This window comes from Mobula hypostoma, chromosome 23, assembly GCF_963921235.1.
Source record: "Mobula hypostoma chromosome 23, sMobHyp1.1, whole genome shotgun sequence".
Taxonomy (NCBI): Eukaryota; Metazoa; Chordata; class Chondrichthyes; order Myliobatiformes; family Myliobatidae; genus Mobula; species Mobula hypostoma.
The window spans coordinates 27,333,596-27,340,623 of record NC_086119.1 but is presented as its reverse complement, the minus strand read 5'-3'; positions in this window follow the sequence as shown (position 1 = coordinate 27,340,623).

Here is a 7,028-nt window from a genome sequence, read left to right as displayed (position 1 = left end):
TGACTCTTACTCATTGCATTTTACATTTTGTCAAAAGAACCGCTTTTGAGATAAGGAAGCTGATTTGGTTTCAACTTTTTTTGAGGAGATGAGCACATCAAGGTCAACAGGATCATTGTAAAATAAAGGGAGACTGGATAAGAACCAAGCCGTGTGTTAATGAATAGTTAACTCCACAGTCTCCCGAAGAAACACACTGGATATTCTACGCGTAAACATGCATTGTCAGTAACTCCGTGTATCAGTAACAATGTTTTTAATGGTAATTAAGCAAAATTGAAAAGTTGAATCTACCTTCCATCCTGAAAAAGTAAAGAAAGAACATAAACATTTTTTTCAATTTTCTGTTTCCTGCGTATATTTTGGTCTTCTGTAATTCAATTTAAACATTGCTCAAACAGAAAATGGAAAGGAAATTCTTAGAATCGTGGATTCAAAGATAAAAGTAGACAGGCTAGAAATTGGAATAAGAACAGAAGGTGCATCAGTAATAAAAACTATGTTGTAAATACTCAGCAGGTCAGGCAGCATCTGACATAGCAGGTCATCAATGGACTGAAACATCACCACTTTTCCTCTTTTTGTAGATGCTGTTTGTCCTCTGAATACTTCAACAGTTTTGTTTTATCCGCTGCATTTTCTTTGTCCACGTACTTCATTGGGAGGAACTGCAATAGCTATTTGCATCAAGCCCCACCTTATCTCTGTGTATTAACTTACATTTCTATGGCTCCAGTATATAATGGAGGTTGTGTGATAAATATTAATTGGTAACCTGAACTGTACAATCTCCTCCTTCCTATAATTGGTCAAATTTTGAAAACTGCTTGCAATCAGTCCTTCCATGATTTGCAATCAATGACATAGCACCTATATAATTATTTAAAAAGGTAATGAAACTGTTTGGGACTTGAATAGTTCCACACATAGTCATTCATTTCTTTACAGAAGTTTCGCTTTGTTAACTGGTCTATAGGCAACATGTTGAGAAAGTGGTTAACAAGACAAAACTTGTTTCTGCTGGAGGACTTCTAGATGTAATTAGATAACACCTAATTAAAGATACAAATGAATGAGGCACACAGCAAAAGGAAAATAGAAAAAAAGTCACATGATCCACTAACATATTAGCTCAATAAGAGCTTTGCCTTTTAGCTTGGTTGTTTTTCTGAGTGTCATTGTAAGGAGACCGGGCATCACAAGGTTCCACCATATCCTGTTGTTGGGCTGTGATAAATGGAGAAGAAAGCTGACGTTCACAGCACTGACTTGAGCAGAAGGTAAAATGTAGAAAGATAATTAAAATTTGGTTGCTGATTTACAGTAGAGACTAGTGTATAGCTCTATGTTATGAAATGCATCAGACCATCAATTACTTCTAATGCTGCATCCTGATTATTTTCACTACCAAACATCTGAAAAGGTATTAAATATCCTTACATGTACATCTGTTACCTTTGGCTGCTTTGCATAAAATTCCAATATTCATTAAGCTTTCCTCAAAAGAAAATTTGAAAGGATTGTTGCTATGCGAAAAAACAGGTCCGGAAAAGGTTCTTGTGAAGTAAAAACATCGACACAACCTGGCTGGAGCTTTTCCATGCTGTGATTTTAGTGTAGAGTAACTAAAGGAAATGTATAGCAGATTTCAGCAATCAAATCTACTCCACTCCTCAAATTGTCCAATTATTTTTTTTCAAATCTTTTTATTATTATTATATTTATATTTTTATTATTATATTATTCAAAAAAAAATGAGTACATCGAAGTAACAACGCTTACAATGTCTCAAGGGGAAAAAAAGGCATTATCTTAAAGATTGAAAAACTTTGTGATAATAAAAAAAACCCTACTAAGTAGAAAAAGTGGGGAAAAAACCATTAGGTGTACAACCCCGGAGCCATGCGTCATACAAAAAGCTTCTAAAAATAAACATCAAATTGCCAGCAAGAAGGAAAAATATACCAAAAAATTTACAATTAGATCATGGAAAAAATCTATCAATTAGCTCAAATTGTCCAATTTTTATACTTTGTCCTATTCAACTTGTCTTAAAAATAAAAATAAGTAGCCTGAACACAAACTCTGCCGTGGATGGTCACACACCCAGCTGATGAGGAGGGTTGGGCATGGGGTGAGTAACCCTATCATGTAAATACCCAGTGCTACAGAAATGGCAGCAGAAGACCTCATCCCTGGGGGAGGAGGGATGTGTCAAGAAGATGGACTACACTTAGAGACAACATGATGGACTGGTCCAGGCCGGAAGACACTGGCAAACTACTGTCGGTGACCTATGCCCCAGTTGGGGTGATGGGACTTAACCATATAACCATATAACAATTACAGCACAGAAACAGGTCATCTCGGCCCTTCTAGTCTGTGCTGAACTCTTATCCTATCCTATTCCCACCGACCCGCACTCAGCCCATAACCTTCCATTCCTTTCCTGTCCATATTTCTATCAAATTTAACTTTAAACGACAACATAGAACTTGCCTCAATCACTTCCGCTGGAAGCTCTTTCCACACAGCTACCACTCTCTGAGTAAAGAACTTCCCCCTCATGTTACCCCTAAACTTTTGTCCTCTAATTCTCAACCCATGCCCTGTTGTTTGAATCTTCCCCACTCTCAATGGAAAAAGTCTAACCACGTCAACTCTGTCAATGCCCCTCATAATTTTAAACACCTTATCAAGTCTCCCCGAGGGAGATTAATATGGAAGTAGTAAAATGGATTCAGCAGTGGCTCAATGGGAGATGCCAGAGAGTAGTGGTGGATAACTGTGTGTCAGATGTCAGACTGTGTGTAGTGGTGTGCCTCAAGGATCTGTACTGGGTCCAATGTTGTTTGTAATATATATTAATGATCTGGACGATGGGATGGTAAATTGGATTAGTAAGTATGCAGATGATACTAAGATAGGTGGTGTTGTGGATGATGAGGTAGGTTTTCAAAACTTGCAGAGAGATTTAGGACAGTTAGAAGAGTGGGCTGAAAGATGGCAGATGGAGTTTAATGCTGAAAAATGTGAGGTGCTACATTTTGGGAGCATTAAGAAGAAGCTTGCACACAAATTTAGTTTTAAAAAAAATAGGACCCACCCACAGCATCACAGTATTTGTGTAGTCTTGTGCATTTAATGAGGAGCTGCTTTGGAATTGCAAATGGTGAATCTGAAAAAATGAAGCCAATAGTCACTTCACATTTATCTTTAGATCAAGTCTAACTGTTTGATTCTACCTAGTACCTCTTTCACCCAGGCATTATCAAAAACCATCACATTTTCATATCCCTGGACTCTCCCAGAACAGTTTTCTAGCCTATGAGGTACTTCTGAAGATTGATTAATGCTTTAGTTATGTGTTGGCTGATGGCTGTGGACTACATTCCCCCAGTTCATCCATTTACCACTTGGGGTAGTTTACATTAGCCAGTTGTCCTACCAACCAGCATGCAGTGGACTGAAATGAGAAATTTCTTCATGCAGAGGGCAGTGAATCTGATTGTAAATGTTAATTTAATTGATGTAAATGCTTTCTATATTACATTCTAATAGCAGGTTTAATTTGTAATATTATTTGTTAGAGGTAGTTGCAACCATCCAAGATTCCCAATGTCTTTGGCAGCAGATGGAGCGTTGGCTCCACTATGACCTTTCATGGAATTTATGATTGGAAGTATGGGATCTTGCTGATCAACTCAGTGCCGGCTTCATGCAACAGGTTGTCACGCTGATGGCTCCTATCCAGAAGGAACCTATCTGGCAGGCACAAGAAAAGTGTATGACTGGCAAGCAGCTTTAAGCTTTTATTGTCCCACATTGATTCTGCAAATGCTGAATTCCTGATAGACCTGTGGTACCTGACAAAATAACGCTATTTCAGGTTGACAAGACACCTTTCTGGGCCCTGCTGCTATCTCAACTGATCCTGTTGTTCACCGACGTGAATAGAGTTGTTTCATTGGGTTTTTGGGTTTTTTTTTTGCATGGCTGCTTATTTAACCTGAGGCTGTTGTCACCTGCACCTTACTGTGTTAATAGTGCCAAGAAAATAACTTTCTCAGAGTGTGTCCCAGCAGCCAGTCCATGAAGACCTCACTGAAAGATGTTGGTTGGTGATTGTCCGTCGTGTCCGAAGATGACGGGAAACCTGTGCGGGAGAGTTTTAAAGTGGAAAAGCCATTGTACTGGGGTAGTTCCACTCTCTTGACCTCAAAAGTCGATGTCCAGTGGTATGAACAACCGTCACAAACTGGAGTCTTCCTTGGTTGCAGTGGATGACCATGACATCTTCTGTGCCTTGTCATGCTGTTTGCTCTCCACAGAGCATTGCACTGCTGCCTTCCTGGCCATTGGATCTCACTGTAGATCACTTGCTAGGACAGCCGTGTCCCTAACTCAGTGGGTATGAGGCCCGCCAGCTACCCTCACCTGGTTTAGCCCACCTGTTAAAGTGGTGTATTGGGGTGTGGCTGCAGTCACATGCAAACAGCTACTTGGAGCCACAAGAGAGATCTGAGTGTGTGGTGGGGATCCAAGGTCAGTGAGCTGTCCCAGAGTGGACATGACAAGCCCCTTCACCAGAGATGCTACCCCTCCCTGGACACCCCTTACACCCTAACGTTGTATCTTTCAGTATAATGATGTTCATCCTCAGTTTCTTTGCCTAGAGAGGGTACATTGTGCATGTGGGCTGGGACTTGGGACAACTGTGCTGAAAATGCCACCCTCTGTGATTCCAACTCCAGCCGTGGCCATGTCTTCAGTACTGGCCATTTCCACACAGCCAGCAATATTTCCTTCATGAGAAGAAAAACATGTAGGCACCAACATTGCCGTCCTCCTCCTCCTCCAGTTAGATGCTGCTGCCTCTGGACGGGTCTCATTGGCTCCAATAAGCAATGCCATTCTCGTGGTTGAATAGCTGGTAGTGTGTTAATGGTATGAACCTTGCTAGGTTGCTTAATGAGTGAGCGCGAGGTGATGCTCATGTGATATGTGGGTGAGTGAATTGCTGTGGTGAGGAGAGATCTGAATGTATTTTTACTGAACTTTTCTACGCTTGTCAGATTATTAAATGTTGCTGCACTGGGTCCAGGGGCTAACATCCTGACTCCTGATATTACGCACCTCCCCCCACCCCAACACACGCACACCATGGTTTCCTGCTCTCATTCCTTCCTCAATCGTGTCTGGATGTCCTCATGTGCCATATAATGATACAAGTTATCTGTTGTCTAACCTTTTGGCCCATCTGAATCAGAATCGGGTTTACTATCACCGGTATGTGACGTGAAATTTGTAAACTTAGCAGCAGCAGTTCAATGCAATATATAATCTAGCAGAGAAGACAAAAATAATAATAATTAAAATAAAAAATAATAATAAATAAACAAGTAAATCAATTACGTATATTAAATAGATTTTTAAAAATGCCAAAACAGAAATGCTGTATATTTTTAAAAAGTGTTGTGTCCAAAGCTTCAATGTCCATTTAGGAATCGGATGGTGGAGGGGAAGAAGCTGTTCCTGAATCGTTGAGTGTGTGTCTTCAGGCTTCTGTACCTCCTACCTGATGGTAACAGTGAGAAAAGGGCATGCCCTGGGTGCCTGATCTTCTGCATAGTACCATCTACCTACACCTGGAACAGTTCCCTCCTAACCACTCCCAACGCGTAGTTCTCTCAAGTCTCTCTTAAGTGTGTCAATTGAACCTGCATTGAACTTCTGCTGTCAGCTTATTCCACACTTGCTCCCCTCTGACTGAAGAAACTTTTAAAAATTTATTATTCCTGTTTTTGCTTTTTTTTAAATTAAACTATTTAATATACATATATATACTTGCTGTAATTGATTTTTTTCCCGCTCTATTATCGTGTGATGCATTGTACTGTTGTTGCTAAGTTAACAAATTTCACAACACCCACTGGTGATATTAACCATAATTCTGATTCAAGCTTATTAAAATCCTTACAGTGGTTAGGTGACCAAAACTGCACACAATACTCTAAATTCCCCGCCAACTTCTTGTACAACAATGTAGTAGCCAAAAACTTGGGAATCCATGCGCACTAGTTCTTTTCGCTTTCCCCTGTTGGTTCAAATTGGAGAACAATTCGAAAAAGAGGCCACAAAGCATCTCCTCCTTAACAGGTGCAGGTTATCTTCATCCTGAGAGAAGGGTCTGGCCTTGAAATATTAGCTGTTTCTCTTTCCACTGATGCTTCCTGACCATTTGAATATTGCCACCATTTTCTGTTTTATCTCACATTTCCAGCATCTGCATTTCATTTTTAAAAAATTGCTAGCTTCTATTAGTAGAGACTAGCTCTAAGAAGATGCAAATTAGGTCTCTGTGTGCAATAATTATTGTAATTGACAGATACTGGAGCTCAGTGCAGGCTCATTACCAGCACATAGAACTTGAGTGCATGCCCACTTTTGGTAGTCAGCCAATTTCTGGGCTACAGTACCTGTTATCACAAGCTGCATGTTGGATAAATGTTATATTACATTGGGGAATTGTGCAAAATGGGTAGCCTCGGATCAGTTTGTCAGAACTTCTCTCTTATTTCCCTTATCCCCAATGTTATTCAAATTGGATATATGGGTTAGCATCATAGGAAGTCATTCCTGCCTGTGGCCGTCAAACTTTACAACTCCTCCCTTGGAGGGTCAGACACCCTGAGCTAATAGGCTGGTCCTGGACTTATTTCCTGGCATAATTTACATATTATTATTTAACTATTTATGGTTTTATTACTATTTAATTATTTATGGTACAACTTTAACGAAAACCAATTTCCCCCGGGATCAATAAAGTATGACAATGACTATGACTTTGATTATGACTATGACTAGCTGGAAAATGGACATTTGCCTCTGAACTACTCTTTTCCGCCAGTGTACTGTGAGAAATGATTTGCTTGAATATTTTAAATCTACTTTGTCGTGAATTATTGTATCTAGAATACAGTAAGAATTATCCATAGTTTTAAAAAGCAACATGCAGTGCGATGCAT